Source organism: Ochotona princeps, chromosome 7, assembly GCF_030435755.1.
Source record: "Ochotona princeps isolate mOchPri1 chromosome 7, mOchPri1.hap1, whole genome shotgun sequence".
NCBI classification, from domain to species: domain Eukaryota; kingdom Metazoa; phylum Chordata; class Mammalia; order Lagomorpha; family Ochotonidae; genus Ochotona; species Ochotona princeps.
In genome coordinates, this window is record NC_080838.1 from 85,631,312 (window position 1) to 85,651,581 (window position 20,270).

The window sequence follows — 20,270 nt, forward strand, 5'->3', positions numbered from 1 at the left end:
GAAATAGAGATGGTCATTTTGGAAACTAAATTGATAAATAGATTGTTGGATAAATGAATTTTCACATTTGTAAGGTATCACTAACACGTAATCTAGTGATAACATTTTCTAAATTTTCCTTTATTTGAGAAGCAGAGGAAAGCATGAGGGGAAGAGAGGCGGAAGGAGGCACAGGAGTAGCTCTGGGTCATGTTTCCTGATTGGTCATCTGTTTTCAGATCCAATTGAAAACAAGAGGCTATCTCTTTAAAAAATATATATTTAAAAGAAAAGAAAAGAAAAAGAAAGCAAGGTAAAATAAGTCGTGCAATTTTGGGGTTGTTCCTTGAAAAAAATTCAAGAGGAATATCTGCGTAGAGTTTTCTTGAGGAGGAAAACCTTTAAAAGAACAGATTCAGTGTGTTTTCTAGATTCATGCCTATTCCAATTTTCAGCATTTTTCTGTGTCTGTTTCCATTTAATCACCACTTTCAAATACGTCGGTAGAGTTTTTTCTGGTATGAGTTTAAATTCTCTGAAGGCCTTTAGAATGTGTGTTGATAGTTGATTGGTTGTTGTTGCTGGTTTTTTTTTTTTTTTCTTTTTCTTTAATGTTGATGGTCTACAGTTTTTCCTCCTGTCTTTGTATCCAAGGGCTTGGCAGCTTTCTTTAGTGTGCTAACAATACACACCTGCCCTTCTCAACAATACTCCTGCCCAGTCACAGGCTTCATCATTGACTTTCTTGTGAAGCCAGCCTGGCTTTTCTGATTTTTCTACTTGGTGGAGCACCACGCTGCTGCGTCTTGGAGGCCTCGCCACTGTGGAAGGATGTTCCCAAGGTGTGTGCCTGAGTGCTTCCTGGCTTGGCTCTATTTTTTATGAGGAAGTAGTTAGTCACGGGAGAATAGACATTGAGAGAAGTCCTTAAGTTTTTATTCTTGTCTTGTTCAAGCTATGAGAACGTTTTTGATGATGACAGGAGGACAATTGTACCCAAAAGAAAAACGCAACTTAATTTTGTACTGATCTGTCATTACTGTGTGTGCCCCAGGCAATCTGTTAAATATCTAGAATGTTTCCATAGGAAAATGGGCTGCAAGAAACCTTATTCACATGCCTGGTTCCCAAATGATACCTACCTTGTGACTGACGTCATGACTCTTGTCATGCGTTCACTGGTGTGGACTTCCTCACTGGCATCAGTCCTTACACAGGGTAGAGTGGTGAGTCAGAGACAAGGCTCTGAGTCTCATGGGAGCCTCATGGAGAAGCAGAAGCCACACAGGCTGGAGACTGAACAAATCACCCAACTTCTAGCAATAATGAGAACTTGACAACACGATATTGAGGTAGGAATAATGGAAGGGCTCAAGGTGGTAATTTTCAGGTCAAAATCTAATCAGTAAGAGGCCAGCTCAAAGTGCGGATGAATATTCCCAGAACAGCAACCACCACATATAGGATCCAATTCTGTAATGGGCTTATCCTGGAGTCAGGTTCTTATTTGTAAAATACCCCCAAGAAAAGCAGGAAAGAGAGAAACATCAACTGTGGGGGACAGAGGAAACCATGGACAAAAGCATAATGGTGTAGTTCAGTGACAAGGGTTTCATGCTAAAGTTTGTGGCTAGACAATCACAACTGGTCATTCTGCTCCCTCTGCTTCTTTAGAATTAAAGGAGATTGTGTATGACGCACTGTGGAAAACCCTACAAGAACCAACCTTGGGTTGTCTTCCACGCTCCAGCTGGAGTTGGATACTGTTTGCACCTTACCCGCTCTATACTTTATTAAAGGAGGGAGAGGGAATGCTTTTAGAGATTTGATTAATATCTGCTCTATTTCTGTAGAAGTATTAATTAATCAATATGCCAACAAATCAGTTGATAAAATTTCAGGTTGTCTATGTTTTTGCAGAAATTTTAAAACATGCCTCAAAAGTTAGTTGGAGAAGCATGCTATGAGAGGCTTAGCATCTATTATTTCTAAACTAGCTAAAGTGAATTATCATTAATTAATATAATTTTGAAATATATTAGAATTCACTTTTGAAATATTGATGAATCTATTACCAAAAATAAAAGAAAAAATAAACTTCTTCAAATAAAGAGAAGATAATACAAATCAACTGTTGAATAGGCCTGTTGTATTATTCATAATCAACACACAGTTAACACAGGGTAAAAATCCATTAAAAAACAGAAAATGGAATAAATTCAGAGAACCGAATTTATCTTTCATGATTTCCTTGAATGTTAAACTAATAAACGTGGGGCAGGCATTTGGTGTAGGGTTTTACAAGGCCCCTGTTGAGATGACCCCCTCCCAAATCAGAGTTCAGTCCCTGCCTGCTCTGCTCTGATGAGCAGACTGCTGTGGGTGCCTGGGGGCCGCTGCGAGGATCCACACACGGGTGTCTCTGTATTCTGTGTGTGAGACTGGAAGTGAATGCTAAACTCCTGCTGTAACTTGACCCAGTCCTGGTTGTTATTGGTATTTGGCATTTGAACCAATGAATGCAAGCTCTCTCTCTCTCTGCCACACACACACACACACACACACACACACACACAGGCACAAAGTCACCTATTGGCTTTCCAAAATAGCAGGAGAATGAAATGTTTTAAAAATTAAAAATAAATAAAAACTAAGTTTTAGAAGTGCAAGCTAGGGAAGTAGATAATGATAACTCTCACCATTCCATAAGTGACAGAGGAATCAACTTTATTTTCAAATGTTGGGATAGCCACTGTAAGCTCTCATCAGTTGCTAAATCTTGCATTTATACCCTTCTGCTTCGTTTGCTTTTGATCAAAACCTATTGAGCAGTTTCAGCTGTCTGGTGTGTTATGCAGGAAGCCCTTTAGCATGCTCAGTAAAGACAGAATGAGCGGGAGAGGCTGGTCTGCCAGCTGTGGTCACTGGTTTTACCCGAGGCTGGTCTGCCAGCTGTGGTCACTGGTTTTACCCACCAGGTAGCCAGCATCCTTGAGCTGCTTCAAGCACAATAGCCTCATTACTCATCATCACGTGACACAGAGCAGCAGCCTCAGCAGAAAATGGAGAGGTGAAGTGTGCCCCCGCTTCTTCTACTGGACTCCCTGGGAGCCTAGGTTGGGCCTGTGGGGAGATCTGTTCATCTTGCCTTTTGAGTCCTGGAAAGGCACCGGTGCATACTGAGTGTCACCTAGAGGGCCCGGTGCTCTCAGTGCTTGCTCTGGGGTGTGTCAGCTTTATCAGCAGCAAAAGGGGCTACTTGACGGAATGACATCTTAGCGGAACAGCTGGCTCCGAAGCCCGGCTGTGTGTACAGAACGTCTGACCACTGGCGGGTTTCTTCTGTCCCAGTGTTGTTGGATGGATTATTCAGTCAATACGCTGATGTGACTGTTCACAGCACAAAATGAAAATGTTTCTGACTACATTCACAGCCCAAGTTTTCAAAGAAGCGGTGTACAAGTAGGTAACTGTGCAATATGAATTCATCTGGTGTAGTCACCAAAAAATCCTTAAAGCACGGTGAGTGGTTGCTATAGCTTACAGGTTATTAGCAATAAATAAACTGACACCATTCATGTGTTACATACTGCAATGCTATGCCCTGGAATGGGACCATAACACCATTTTACCAATTACCTACTAGGCTTTGTGTCTCAGAAGATAATGTGTTAGAATCCTAATATACCATTTCATGACTTTCACTGTGGTATTTCTTGATTTGAATCAAGGTTCATGATCGCTGTAAGATGACCTAGATATAATCACCAGACACTTGTTAAGCTTTGGGTAGTTTGGCTTTGTATATCAGGGATTGGACATTTCTGATCAATTGGATCACTCTGATCTCTAAGTCAAGGGATTGGTCTGTATTTCTAAGAGTTGTTATGCCTCCTGCAAGTTACTGGTCTCTGTTTCCACAACATCTCCATCCACAAGACAGGACGATGGGTGATCTAGAGCTTTGCAGCCTCTGGGGAAAATTCTGCTTCAGTTCAAGGCAAAGGCAATGTATCAGCAGGTCAGACCCTCGGGGTGCATGTGTGATGCATGCATGCGGGCGTGTGTACGTGTGTGTGCACCCTTGGGGCACACAAATGAGCACAGGCATATTTACTTTTGTTTCTCTTTTTGCCTTGGGACTTCAGGGTGATAATAGATTTGAAATAGGTAATTGCTTTTTTCATTTTATTGTGCCCCATTTAATTTATGTCATGGAGTTATAGAGGCACTAATAGATTATATGGGTTGGTGGATCTGAAACAAATAGGAAATCTTTTCTAGTTGAAGTAAATGTGAAGTCATTAGAATCTCCCAATTCTAATTTTCAGGTTAAATTACTTGGTGCAACAATACAATAGTTTTTTCAGGTAAATCATAAAAAGTTATTGACATTAAAAAATTCTCTGCAATTGGTGAGTAGTATTTGCTAGGAAGAAAAGGTTCCTAACCTTATGTATTTATATAACCCAACAATTGCTAATCAAGCTCAAGCATTTATTGTTTTTACATAGAAAGGAAGGAAAGAAAAATGAAAGAAAGGAGGAAGGAAAGGAGAAACGAGGGAAGGATGGGAGGAGAGAGGGCGTGAGAGAGGTAGGGAAGACAGGATCATCTCTGTGTTCTTAGAATGGTGTCCATGAATTATATTCAATTTGTTTTCTTTGTATTAATATCGCATAACATTAAAATAAGCCCAAAACAAGAGAAATTCTGGAGACACATGGTGAAGCATCTTAGAAATTCCGTTACCAATCAATTGTGGACTTAAAGAAGGAGTTTCTTCTGCAGTCTACATTAGTGTGGGTGTGTGTCCCTCCATATGTGTCTTTGTGTGTGCATGTACGTCTCTGAACTTTCTACTCTGTCCATGTGGATGTGTAAATGGTATCTGTGTGTGTAGGCATGTGTTAAGTGTTACATTCAGTTAACTGTCGGCTGTGCTTGTACATATAGGAGTATACATCTGTGTATGTGTGTTTCTGTGTGTGGTGCCACATTCAGGTATCTTTGTGCTATGTGGGTATGTTTGTGTGTGTGAAGTCACATTCATTCTCTTCCAGCAGTGTAGCTAAGTTTTGGGCTCGGTTGTCAAATTTTTCGTCTATTGGGCTATTGGGTTATCACTGTTGGTACCCAGGCTTAGAAAATAGCAAACCAGGCTGAAGATGACACAGTTGACCGAGGCACAAACTGAGTAAATGATCCCTTGGGTCCTACATTTTCTGACTTTTCTGCCAGAGCCCTATCCCTCTGGTGAGAGATCCCATGGTCACAGCAGTAGCAGTGCCTGCAAAAACATGCTTACATATTCTATGCTGTGCATGGTTCAACTGTGAAGGTCGTTGTGAAACGCCGAGAGGCCACCTGTCCACTTCCTATTACGCAGCGACCATCATTGTCCTGTGCTGGGCAGAGCCCAATGCTCAGTGTTCCTGCTTCTTCTCTGGTTGTCAGTAAACCGCCCAATCTCCTGTCTGTCAACTATTAATGACTCTCACAGCCAAGTCCTCATCTGTTCCCACAGAACGCAAGCCTGAGAACCCTGGGCAAACTTGGCATGGTGGGTCCTCTCTACAGAGCCGTGCGGGCTTTAACTTACATGCTTCCTGCAGGAAGAGGCTCACGAGTTGAACACACTGTTGATCTTAGCAACTGCTGCAGACGGTATTTTCCACTTACTTATTAAGTGCAGAACTTTTGCCTTTTTCTTTCAAGATCATGGTTGGGCTCCTCCTTAAGAAATACAAATTACTATACAAATTACTACTCTTGTTTTGTGACCAATATTCAGTAAAATAAGGCAGATGTAACCCAGTCCCTGGGAGAACAAACCAGTCAGGTGGGGCATACAGCACTGTGACTGGGATGGTTCTTATACTGCAGAGGACTGGCACAGGAAGGCACACAATTTCATTATGTTACTAAGAGTGGCAAGACATTTAAACTCAGGAATTGTTTATTTCTGGAATTTTCAATTTAGTATTTCTAGACCACTGTTGCAGATAACAACATAAAGTCAATCTACACCGTGGGTTTTAAATAAGGACTGTCAGTAATCAAAATCCATAATGCTAAATTAATTATTTCTAGTGTTAAAATACATGCAGAGAAATCAAAGGAAGAACGTTTTCATGGCATTAGATACAACTGCGTCGTTCAAAAGCGATGCCACCGTTACCCCATTCCTTGCATGAATCCCAGCCTCTCTGTGGTCCCACTCTTATCATGAGAGCAAGACAGTGAGCTGAGAACTCACTTAGCGACTTGTGAACGAATCCCCTCTGCCAGCAGCAAACTTTGGGGTGCACTGACTACGTTAAGGAATACCAAGCAAAGTCTTTTTTTGTTTGTTTTGCTTTTTAAGATTTACTTATTTTCATTACAAAGTCAGATATACACAGAGAGGAGAGAGAGAGGAAGATCCTCCATCCGTTGATTCACACCCCAAGCAGTTGCAACAGCCAGAGCTAAGCTGATCCAAAGCCAGGAAGCAGGAGCCTCTTCTGGGTCTCCCACGCCGGTGCAGGGTCCCAAGGCTTTGCGCCGTCCTTGACTGCATTCCCAGGCCACAAGCAGGGAGCTGGATGGGAAGCAGAACTGCTGGGATTGGAACCGGCACCCATAGCGGATCCCAGCTTGTGCAATGAGAGGACTTCAATGCTAGGCTTTCACACCAGGCCCACCAAGCAAACTCTTCAGGAGTGATTGAGCAGAGAACATGACCACCATTCAAGCACTTGATAAGACCCCTAGCCTCAGTGTGACAGGGCTGTGTTCTGCTCACAGCTGCGGTCTTTGCAAGGAACTGCAATGTGCAGAGCAGGTCATGAGGCATTTCCAGTCCTGGGAGCAGATGTGCGAATACCAGGCTTCTGAACACAACAGCTCTGTTTCTCTCAGTTTAGACGTGCCAGCAGGCTTCAAGGTCACCCAGGGCGTGACTACAATCTTTTTTGGCGAAAGAATCACCAGAGACATGCTGGTGAGGAATGTCTGCTTTATTATGCACAGGTTATAAAGCCTAAGGAAGGGGAAGTCGGGAGGGTGTCTTCTGGCAAAGACATTGTAATTGGCTGTGCGGCACGTGTAGCTCCCTCGCCCTTCCAGTCATGTCAGAGCTTATACACGACGTGCATGCCCCTAAACCTCCTGATCACGCCACAGGTCACATTGCACACGCAGGCTTCAAACTGCGCTTCAGGCGGGGAGCAGGTGAACTGTCAGCCACACCCACGGCTCCCAAACCGAGTGTGTGCAAGGTGTGCTCCCTGAGCCCGACCCTTCATTCTACCGTGCACTTGGGCAAGTGAGGAGTGACAGCCCTGTGGCCTGGCCCACCTGTGTGCACTGCAGTGTCCGCCAAGAACGCTGGGCATGAGCTTGCTGTGGTCACCTGATCAAGTCTATGCAAAGGCTGGCTTTTAGAACTTTTGATAATCCTTTCCTTTTTACCACCTACTTAAATGAAGAGTTGTCATTCTTGTTTTCTAATGGGAAAAGCACTAGCTTCCCAATGGGAGTTGTGTGTGTGTTCAGCTATTCCACAAGGATGTGAAAGTAAGGAACACGAAATTGCATCTGATGTATAACAAGCTTAGTGCACCCCCAGTTGAGCCCGTCCAGCCCACACCACTGGAATGTTGGACAGAATCTGACAAAATGAAGGGCTCAGGCAAATCACATCCCATAAGAGTTGCATAATCTCTTTTATAACCTGCAGGAAACATAATGTCGTTAATCTCTTAGGTTGCATCACATGACAGAAAAAAAATTTGCGTGTTACTAATGCTTACTGAGTATGCATAGCCTTGCTGTGCACACACTCACACACACACACACACACACAGACACACACACACACACACACACACACACACGCTCTGACCAACCTCTGTGTTGCATGACAGCAAGTGGGCTTGGCCTGGGGCTGGGATCTGCAGTAGGAAGTTCAGAGGTACAAATGCGGATCCCGTGAGCTGAGATTTTAGGTTTGCTGGGCCCATGCACTCACCATGTCCATGAAGCTGCTCAGTGTCCAGGCAGCAGGTACACAGGCTGCCTGGAGCGTCGCTGCCCCCGGCACTCTCCGTCTCTCCTGGCCAGGGCAAAGTCCTTGGGGAGAAGAGACAGCGTCTGTCCCTGCTCACACCCAACTGCCTCGGGACAAACAGGGAAATGTAGCCTCTTTTTCAGTCAGACATGCGATTAAACTGTTGATACTGCAGAAGTAGCATATGGGGCAGGGCAAGTAGCTGATCGGTACGACAGCCTAAGCAACTCTCTACTCTCTTACCCACAAGTTTCACAGCCAGGCTCTATCGATAAAAATCATTGGGAAAGATTGCCCCATCAATGCTGTCTAAAGCGCTGGTGCTTGCTGTGTTTAGCAGCTGTGAGGCAGGCAGGTGCTCTCCCAGAGGCTGCCTGGCTCGGTCCTGACCTCCCCAGACCAGCTGGCCCTGCAGCTCTCTGCTGGCCATTCAAAAATGCTGCTCACAACACACCGCCGAGGGAAGGGCTGTCGCCACCAGGTGCCTTTACTGTAAAGCGTGCGCGTGCACACATCAGCACGTACGGGAGCATAGGGCAGTTTTGAAGGGTCTGTGGCCAGAGGGAGTGGACACTGCTGTGGCATGGGAGGGTGCAATCGCCAACTCTTCACTGCCTTCTTCACATCCCAAAGTTCTTCTGCAAATTGACAAAAAATAATTAAATTTTATGGTAAAAATTGTTACTGTTTTCCAAGGGAAGCATGCAGATTTTATATTAAAAAGCAAATTTTCATTAAATGTAATGTAATTCATTAAATGTAATTTCTGACATAGAGGTTTGTTCTTATCACTCTTCATGGACAATTAAATAGTATTAAAATGATTTAAGAAATAGTGTACTATAATGGTTTGCCCGTGCCTACAGTTGTTTATCGTCCTTTAAATGTGTACCATTCAAAGCCTTTTAACAAAAAGCGATATAAGGAGTCTCCTTAGATTAAGTAACTTTCACAGTTGGTAAATTTGCAGGGAGGAAGTATGTGGAAAACTGTCATACCCGGAGAGCAAGCACGGAGCAGGGATCACGGCTGGCAGGAAGACGTCCGCTCTACCAGGATGCTGCTTGGTTCTCTGTGTTTGGGGGTTAGTTTCAGATGCTTCTCCTGTGACGCTTGTAGGGCAAAGGCCCTCCTTCACATCCGTCTCAAACGGATTAATGGAAAGTGAAAGGAAGGAAAAGGAAGAAAAAGTCTTCATAACTTAGTGATTTTTAGATGATACACTTTCCTTGCTAAAAAGGACAAGTATGGAAAACGGTGGTGCCCTTAAACTGAAGTGTATCCTGCTTTCTCCTGAAGAGTGCCCTAAAGCAACGTCACTCCCATGTGACTGGTGAAGCTGCCCCAGAACCATCCTCCAGGTAACACAGCATTCTTGCTGGGCAGAATGCCCCGTGGTTTTCTTGGCAGGGAGAAGCTGCATACCGCAGCATGACTGCCCGCTGCACCACGCTTCTCCCGCACCCCTCCACCACCTCCGGAAAGCACACTAACTCCTAAGGGAACACATATTTTGCTGAAGACTCTTTAAAAATTCCTGAATTTAATTCATATAAACTCCTCAAAGAAAATGTAAGGGAGTTACTCTGTAAATGATAGTTGAAGATTTACTATAGGGCTTGCAGGGAGAGAGAGCCACTACGGCAAACATTAACGATACAGACATCAGCTTGATCACAGGTTAAACTCCGTTCATCAAGTTCCATAGCTTGCATTATCTTTTTTTATTTTTATTTATTTTTTTATTACAAAGTCAGATATACAGAGAGGAGAGACAGAGAGGAAGCTCTTTCATCCGATGATTCACTCCCCAAGTGAGCCGCAACAGCTGGTAGCTTGCATTATCTTTAATCTAAATAACCATTCTTATCTCTGGGTAACAATATGGCATACCCATATATGCAATCAGTGTGTTGTCAGCAAAAATAAACAATCAGTATGTTGTCTTCTTTGATGCTACTTTATAATTGGAGGCTCTCATTTCCTCATTTCTATTTGTTCATACAATCTAGACCAGTTTATTGTGAGCTAGAGCCATCTCACCAAAGTAACGGTGGGAACTTAAACATTTACTCTAACTCTGATTCGCTACTGGTCATTGAAACTCCCTCTATCCAGCCACCCGCTTCTAGTGATCGCCATATGGTCGCAAACAGAGCTTAGTTATTTCTTCTAGCCTCTGCACATGAGGGTAGACATGATATTTGTCTTTCTGCGCCAGGCCAACTTCACTAAGCATAATCTTTTCTAGCCACATCGACTTTGCTTCGCATGATAACATTTTGATTTTTGTTGCACAACAACATTCCATTGTGTACTTGCCCTGTTTTCCTTATCCGTTTTGGACTCCTTGGTTGGGTCTGTGTTGTGACTAGTCCTGTGCTGCCACAGCACAGGTAGGTCATCTTCAGCACCATGTGTTCATGTCTTTTTGGCGCACACCCAACACTGCCACTGCTGGACCAAACAGCAAGTCTGTTTCTAGATTTTAAAGAAATGTCCATGCTGTTTTTCACAGTGTCTACACTAATTTACACTCTGAGCAACAGTGTGTAAATATTCTCCATTTCTCCATTCTCCACATCCTCGCCAGTGTGTTACTCGCCGCGTTTTGGATGATAGCCACTTGGACAGGGGTAATGTGACACTTTACTATGGCTTTAATTTGCATTTCCTTAAAGGTTCACAATATTGGGCAGTTTTCCATACAGTTCTGGATCATCTACATTTCTTTTGAAGACCATCTATTGTATTCTTGTAAGTACCGCGTCCTAACCGATTGCACCACTGGAGCCACACCATCTATTGCATTCTTTTGCCCTTTTACTAACTGGAATGTTTGTTGTTGAACTGTCTGAATTGTTGATGTATTCTGGCTATTAATTTTTTGTCTCCTAAGTAGTTTGTAAATATCGTCTCACATTCTGTCAGATACTCCTTCTTCATTGTTTCTTTTGCTGTGAGTTTGATACAATCCTGTTTGTTTAGTTTTCCTTTTGTTGTCTATCCTTCCTCTCCTTAAAAATGCACACAGTGGTGTCTTGAATCGTCAGTCAATTACATCCACTCTGTCCTCCAAATGGGCCGAGAACGTTCCATCTGGACAGGTTCTGCCATGACACCGGCAAGAGGTCACTGTGGCTTTCCAAGACCAGGACACCTGCACCCCAGCCTCTGTCCCCACACAGCTCCAGAACTGCTTGTCTGCAGACTCAGGCAGTGAAAACCCATAGCCCAAGAACTTTCCATGGCTTCTCACCTTCACTGAAGTAGAAGTCAAACTCTACCCAGCGCAGAGCAGTCATTCATGGACTCACCCATCCCCACGGTCTCCCTGACAGATCCATGGTCCCCTTGCTATTCCTTTAGGTACTACAGTCACAGGCTCCTTTCAGGGCCTTCCACAGCCCACCCTCCTCTGGACAGCATAGGATACACACTCCACACTGACCCCTGATACATGTGCCTACTCATACGCCCACTGCCTACCTCTCGCACCCCACAACCACTGGAACTGAAGCTTTCTGAGTCCAGGAACCCTGGGTTAAATGTTATGGAAGAATTGACCACATACACCTATGATTGTTTTCTTCAATACAAGAGATGTTTGAAATTGCTATTCTTTCTGACAGATGTGATCCTGGCCTTATGGTGCTTGTTTCGGTAACCTGTTAAAGAGCTTTCGGATTATTAAGTTCCAGAGTGATTATTAGATTCCACCGTGGCTCAACAGCAACTGGGTGGGACTTGGGACTAGCCACACAGCACCGTGAAGTTGTCACCTAAGTGTACTGGACTAGGAGATCTTGTGTTTCCAGCATGGCACCCGCTGAGAAGTCCCATCTCTAGGAAACGTTTCTGACGTTCATAGACACAGTCTGGAGTCCCAAACACAGACAGAGGCAGCTATGAAAACAAATGCTTACGTTTTTGCTACAAGGCATTTTAAAGGGATCTTGGACTTAAAAACTAGTTACAACTATGTAAGAATAAATATGTATATATTTGAACAAAGCAAAATTAATTGCAAATAGAATTGTATATATATATATACACATCCATTTTTAAAACCAATTCCAAATAAGAGGCATAATTTGCAAGGTAAATAAACAGAATGTTTTTTTATTACATGTTTCATTTTAGGATGTAAAATTTGTTCATTTTTAGAGAGGTTTTAAGCTGTTTTTTCTGTAGATGTATTGAATATTTTAAAAAGCACTATTATATTTCTTTTGTTCACTCTTGCTATGATCATTATTAAGTTACAAGTTCGTAACAGCAAGAGGCAATGCTCCAAGCTAATGGATCCACAGAGGAACTTGAACTTGCCCATGGTCCCTGCAGACTGAGGACGACTTCATGCCAAGTCCCACTTTGTTGCAACCGCACCAGTGACTGGAATACACTGGAATTTATTTCTGTACTGTGTATGCCAAAGTAAAGCTGAACGGGGAAGGGCAGAAGTGGTTGCCTGCTTCTCTGATTACAAGGGAACTTTGAAAGTGAGTTACTATGGTAAATTTGAAACATGGATGTATGTGGAAAAGGGGCTAAAATCACTGAGGCTTGGCTGATGTGGACCACTGCTGGGAACACGGGACGCATTCCTGTCATTTGCTTAAAATAATTCACATGGTGAGCAGCCTATATGTCAACTTGTAATTGAGACACTTAAAAATCTCTGTTAGTTAGTGTTCATTTAGGAGATGGAGCCATGTCCCATATTCTCACAAGTCATATATATATAAATTAAAAGATCACTGTGCACAAGGTACGTGAAGCATGTGTTGTTTGCTTAGCTTGGAAATCACCATGTTTCATTCAACTTCACCAGCAACCTAAATCAACCTACATCTTTTAACCAGATTTCCTTACTGGGCTGCTAGGCAGGACTTTATTTTGGCATGAAAGTAATGAAAGAACATCACAGTTTCTGCGTGACAGACAGTCCTTATCATTTTGAAGTAATTTTGACAGATTGTTTTATGTATTTTATTTTCATGCTTTAGTACTGTCTGAGAAGTTGGTGTGACTCAGTTGCCAGGTCAATCAGCGGTTCTGCTTCTGGTCTCCTGTTTACCTTAGCTGTCGAGCTTCTGAAGACGGATGCTTGTCTTTATGATTTATGCAGTGTGTGTGGAGATCACACCTATAAAACTCTCGCGTGGTAGTGGATTTTCACCACCCAAAATGAAAAAGTCCACATGTTTTTAAGGGGCCTTAATGTGTAAGATTTTGATGTGTTGAAAAAAACAGGAGAAAGTTGCAGATTATGTATACACACACATATATATACATACATATACATTCATATAATTGAGTTAAAAGCAATAGAATAAAAAAAAATACAGAGGAGGATACAAAATTTATGGCAGACTAAGAAGTTAACCTAGAGTGCAGGTGGTCAATATTTACAAAGATATCATTAGAACAGCTAGCCTGAAACTCATTAATATAACAAGGTCTCACAAAAGGTCTGAGCCTCACCCACCTTTCATCAATGCTAATTTTCTCCCTCTCATTACTGATTTCTATTAGAATGGTGCATTTAGGTTTTTTTTTCAAATTTCCCATGGAAAATCAATAATCTTTAATAATTTAAAATAGTTCAGTTTTAAGAAATTACAAATAAATATAGCATCACAATCTTTGAAATCAATTGTCATAATGCTTACAATAGCAAAAATAAAATATGCAACTTTATATTCTTAATTATTACAGAATAAAGGTAATTTTGCATGAATACCAAACTGATTTTACCATAGCAAGCTTCTCTCTTAATTCTATTTTTCACAAACTTTTGTAGTGAATTTGCATCAGGCATCATTTTACAACATGTATTAGCTCCTACTCAAGTTCTCTGACTCTACATTTGGCATCCTTAATGCCACGGGCATGTCGTGTCCAACTCCTTGGCGGTAACACAACCCCCACATCAGAAAAGATCATGATTCCCCAGCAGGCAAAGTGTGGAGAGATAATGATGCAGTCTCTCTCACGTAGTCATTCACAGATGTTGAGTGCTGGTAGGAGAGTATTGAAGTCTTAATACTAAACTATTCATATTGCATTGTTGCCACATTGACACAGAAGCGCCATAGGATCCTCCTGTGGTAGCACATTTCTCCTTGTACCTCACGGCCCAGGATGAAGTAAGCAAACCCCGTGGAAGTGCACTCAAGACCAGGAGCAGCTACAGAAAGCAATATGTGCAGATTAGGAGAAAGTCATGAGGAGCAGACGCTGCAAACACACCTTGCCAGGTCCACATTTCAATCCGCATCCCACAGAGTTCAACTTCAGGACTGCAGATTGGAGGTACGCAGACTTGTCCATCTCTAACCCCAGGGGCAAAGTCATTCAGACTGATGGGAAGGCGGATAGCAACTCCCCTTGGCTGGGGCTGTCCCCCTGTGTTGTCCTCACGCATGTAGTCTAACAGAAAGATTACCCTGGAAACTATTTCTTCATCATATTATTTTTTCTTAGTTAAAAGCAAGATGAATGCTGTGATGAGTAAAGTTTTTGTTTGAAAATGAGAGAAACTGCCTTCTTTCCACCGTGAAGGCTGGCAGGCTTTGAGAGATTGGTGTGCCCCTCAAGTTGGCTTCATTCTGTTTGGATCTCAATGACAGCACATCAAGGAACCCAAGTGATGGGGGGCGGCGTGCCTCCCAGGTGGTAGTGCTTCAGGGCTTGTGACACTCTGCCCACTCTGGGCCCCTTTTTTGGGGTGCTTCCAGGTGGACGAATTCAAGTCTCCTTACAGACTTGGTCTGTTGGTCTGGATGCAACATGAGACTGTAGGCATGTGGGCCCTGTTTAATCTTAACCCTAACAGGACAGAAAAAAACAGTGTTTCATACTTATGACCTGTCTGAAGACTAATGAGTGATGCAATGTTTGATTCACATACAATTGCGATGACTGCTTATTTGAAAATCTTCACCGAATCTAACAGAAAAGCAATTTTCTTTTCCTACCAAAATAACAGCCATTCTTCATTTTAATGAGCTCAGACAGAGAAATCCTTCCTATTTATCACATACTTTTTCTCTGTGATGAGAAATAATAAATATTCTGCCTAGTGAGAGCTCCACTGTGCTTCAGCCACGCTGTCAATCGCTTGTGGCATGTACACTTGCTGCCTGCAAGGATAAATCTTGCCACAAAACAGGGCGAGTTCTTCTTGGGACTAGTTACTTCGTAAAGAGATGCATGTGAAGTGACTTTTGCACAATCTTGAACGGTTTTAGTTTCCCATGCTGTTTCTAGTGGACACTTGGTAACTCAACAGACCCACCTGGGGCTTGGGTTTTGTGCTCATAAATCAAGTGTCATCACTGAAATTCACCTTCTTGTGACAGTGGTGATTTCCACTGGACCACAGAGATACATTGTACCATATGGCCAATGTCCAGGCCTTTGCCCCTAAACTCCAGAACTGTTTGTAGTTTCATAGTTTAGATTAGTGTTTGGAATGCAACTTAAAATGCAGTATTTCCTTGTTTTTGATCAGAACAGGTTAAATGAGAGCACTCTCAAACTTAATCTCTACAAACATGATTAGCATGCGTTATGAAATCTTTATTTTGATAGCATGCACTTATATGGGAATTAAATGAAAACTGTTAGAGGGGAAGCATTGCTTCCAGCTTTTTCCTTCTGTGTATCATTTGATTCTCATTTAAGACATGTTTTGAAACAGTTTCCTAGTGAGTCTGTGATACCACTTTTTAAAATCATTTTGTTTATGTAAGGTGAGCAAAACTCATAATACAGATTTAGAGGCATCATGGTACTTTCCACTCTACCCTCACTCAAGCCAGGACTCCCACCCCAACCGCTTGCTTCTTTGCTTGTGTTTCCTTGAGTTTTTACCATGACATAGTTTCAGTTTATTTTATAATCACAGGCTAAATCTTCCACTAGGTAAAAAATGCAACAAACAGTAAATGGAAGCACCATCATTCCTCAAGAGTACACACAACAGCTGAAAACAAAAATTAAAAGTCTCTATCAATTATGTTCATATAGTACTCTGTTGACAAGCTAACACAAGTCAAGGAAAACACTTGCCATTTGTCTTGTGGGACTGGCTTATTCCACTAAGCACACTATTTACTAGTTGCACCCATTTTGTTGCAAAACACAGGTTTTTATTTTATGTTGCCATTTTAGGGCTGAGTAGTATTCTCAGAACTCATATCTTATGAAAGCTTTGGGGCCACAAAGATACCGCTGCCAGCAGCAGCATGGCCATTGCTGGAGAGCGGAAACAAGCATTTGGAAAACAAGAAATGAAACAGACACGAGACAAAGACTACAAAACCATGCTGCTAGAGGGGAGCCTGTTCCCTGGGGAACAGGGCTACCAGAGGGGAGCCCCTTCCCTGAGGAATAAGGTTGGCCTAGAGGACTCCCTGCCTCAGTCTTTGATTGAACTGCTTGGGGAGTCAAACTACAGGAGCTGAAGTGGAACAACCATGGAGAACTGCATCCCTTTTTGATGTTGAGTAACCAGTGTCTGAGATCAAGAAGAAACAGCGTGACCCAAGCACAGAAGTCGGTGTGCGACTATCTCAAGGTCCTGTGGCCTTGGACCACTGTGCAGCCACAGACCCTGACCGCAGGTCCCTAACCCGAACCTTGATTTTGGACTTTTGCCCACACACAGGCCATTGCCTGCAGCGTTGACTTGGTCTCAGTCACTAGCAGTTGTGAACCGAGCATTCCAGACAAGTGTGTCCTTCTCTTCCTTATCAAGTTGCCCTGCTACTTTTACAAATTGCCTGCAGCACACACACACACACAGTCTTTTAATTCCCATAAATATTTTGAAGTACTTGTACATATATATAATTTTATATGACATGTCTTTGAAATAACCAGATACATATGTTTGTCGTAGGAAACAACAAACATGGTTTTAACTCCTATCCTGCTGTGCAGCGTCACCCATTTAGCGTGTGTCTCTCTGCCGCATGAGCCTCTGCACAGCCGGACGCCTCTCTTTCCGGCTTGGAGCTCCGGGGAGGGGTGCCCGACTGGCCTCTCATTGTCACCGCACACAATTCCTGCTGAAGCAGCACAGAGGCTAAATTGCACAGGCTTTTATTTGCTGTGACTCCACGGCCTACATGAAGCAATAATGTGATTGTGCTATAAACTGTTTTTCATCATAATCTAGTGTGAAGATGGCCAGAAATAGAATTTAAAACAAAATATGTTTTATTTTACTCTTCGCTATATTATTTTTTGGAAGAAAACATACACTCTCAACGAGCAGAATTAAAATGTTTAGATTCAGAAAACACTTCAGTACTGTTCAATAAGTAAGTTCATTATATAATTTAGATGAAAATTCATTATATTGCTTTATATTAGGACCACAAGTGAGCTGAGGCTTGGGTGCCATTCTACAAGCTAATTTATGCTGCCATTGGGCACACAGCTTTGCACCTGGGAAACGAGAGGGCTGTTGTGCTGAGACATAAGGATCTGTGGGGACAGCACATCCCCGCCTGTGTGTCCAGGTAGGGAGCAGAGCCCACCATAACAGCATGTCCCGTTACTCCTTTTTACACTTGTCCACGGGACATGTGTTCTATGTCCTCGGTGACGATGGAGTCGAACCTGCAGTGCAGACTCGGGGAGCTGTGCTAGACTAGGATGGTGATACTTGTAGTGGAGAGGCAGCTTTGCTTAGACGGTAATCCTGCACTTAGAACAAGGTCCCTGGAGACAAAGCTTGTGTATGAAAAGAAAGAGACTTCTGTGTCTCACAGTTCTGGAAGTGCAAGCACAGGGTTCTAGCATTGACCGACAAAGTTTGCATTGGCTGGTGTCACATGAGCGAATGTATGCGATTGTATGCGAGAGAGACAGAGACAGACAACACAGCTAGTTACAGGGTGAGTAGAGCAGCAAGAGACAGTCAAGGAAGACAAACTACAAACATGCAACATGGAAGAAAAAGCAATGAGGAAGGGCACTCCAGGGTGGTGAGCACGGCTGCTGCTGGAGGCCCTGAGGGAGGTGAGAGGATCCCAGCCCTTGCTCTAGTCCCTGTAGTACGGCCCGGACTTTGGGGGTTTCAGTAGGTGCCTGGACAGATGCACACGTGGGTGGCTGCACAAACACAGTGGACAGTGAGGCTAGGAAGCAAATGTGCTAATTGCCAAATTAACATAATTTCCACTTGTCTTAGAATATACTCTGTCTTTTATTTTCCATATCATGTCTTCGGTCTCAGAATTATGAAGTGATAGCCAACTCAAGCATTTTGAGCTCGGTTTCTATTCACCTCCATTCTGGGATGTCCTGGCTGTTAATTAATGATGCTCTTCCACTGTGACAAACTATAATAGGGTTGTCAGAATTCCAAATCCCCAAGCCTTTTAGTTCCAGTTCTATTAATGCGATAAAAGTGACACCTATGTTTACACTCCTGAGCTCTGTTCAGTTGTTCCAGCAATGAATCACAGCATATCCCAGATCCAAAAGTGGATTGGCTTCATCTCAGTTTTCTGTTCTATCAAAGAGTCAGTCAGCCAATGGATTATAACGTAATCTCAGCATTCAAGCTGTTATAGATAATGGAGTCATTTGCATTCCACTCAGTGTTGTAAATGGTTACCAAGATGTGATGGTACCTGGACACTTACCTAATGCAGAAGGACACGCTCATCGGCCAGATGATATGTCTACCCTCAAAACTCAAAGGCCAGAAAGAAAAAAACAAGGCCCAGAGCAGTAGCCAAGCAACAAAGTCCTCGCCTTGTATGTGCCAGGATCCCACATGGGCACCGGTTCTAGACCTGGCAGCCCTGCTTCCCATCCAGCTCCCGTCTTGTGGCCTGGGAAAGCAGTCGAGGACGACCCAAGGCCTTGGGACCCTGACCCTTGTGGGAACCCCACCCAGAAGAAGCTGCTGCTTCCTGGCTTTGGATTGGCTCAACTCTGACCATTGCAGCTGCTTGGAGAGTGAACCAACAGATGAAAGATCTTCCTCTCCGTCTCTCCTCCTCTCTGTATATTTGACTTTCCAAGGAAAATAAAATAAAATATTAAAAAAGAAAAGAAAAACAGTTCAAGTATGGGCAGGCAGCACCTCAAAGTTTGAACTGAACTGTTTTACACTTGTAACTTTTTAGATAATGCTTGCACAGCTGACAAAAATTTATATCTGTTCCTTAGATATTATGGACTGATTTGTGCCCCCTAAAAATATTCACATCTTCACCTTAATTATTCGGGATTTGATTTTATTTGGAAATAGTGCATTGCAGAATTAAGTTAATATCACGTGAAGGATTCTAGGATGGATTCTAATGCAATGGGACTGATATCCTCACTCCGAAGAAAAGGGAAAATGTTCACACTTGGCCAGTGCAGAGGGAAACTGAGGTGGTGGAGTGGCAGGTCGCAGGATGACTTGGGAGCCTGCACAGGGAGGGGAAGCCAGAGGAAGCCTGCTCTGTAGAGTTCAAGGGATGAGGACCCTGCCCACTTTTTCATTCAAGGCTCACTGCCTTCAGAATTATGAGCAACACCTCCCCTTGTTTGCCCAGATCGTAGATGTTTCTGCTGTTCTCATAGAGAAGGGATGACTTTTCTATGAGCTTTGGATGGATTTCTTTGGCCTTGTTAATGTGCTTCTTTGTAAAATGGCAATGATGTGGTGTCAGGAGCTCAGGCTTACTGGGGGATTGGAAGTCTTCCTGTGAGGATAAATCCCGTCAGTGTAATTGGAGATCTTGTAAAGCAACCTGGCATTGATCACCGCTGCATTTCAGGATTCTTCCTTGAACTTCACTGCCATACACTTGGTACTTGGCAAACGGAAGCAGTTACTGTGATTTTTCAAACCAAGGTCTCTTTAGAGATTCAAAATTTCTGATCACAAAAATCATGACAGCGTGTTTGCCCTCTGTTATTTTGTTATTTTCTGTTTTCATTGTAAAGTGTGATTATACATAAATTGCCACAAATAACCACGTTATGACAATTTATAATTGAAAATTAATCCAAGCTCTAAAAGCATTCATTTTTGTTTTGCACTCTCACTAAGTGGCCATTCTCCTTTGCTTAAGGGTATTTCAATTGAGATGAAACAATTTGCCAAAAATACATAATTAGCACTAATGCTACTGCCTTGACAATAGCAAAGATCTGGCAACGCTGCAGAAGTTTTTGATTAATTTGCTTGCCACATGTGAAAGGGCAAGGGACGGGG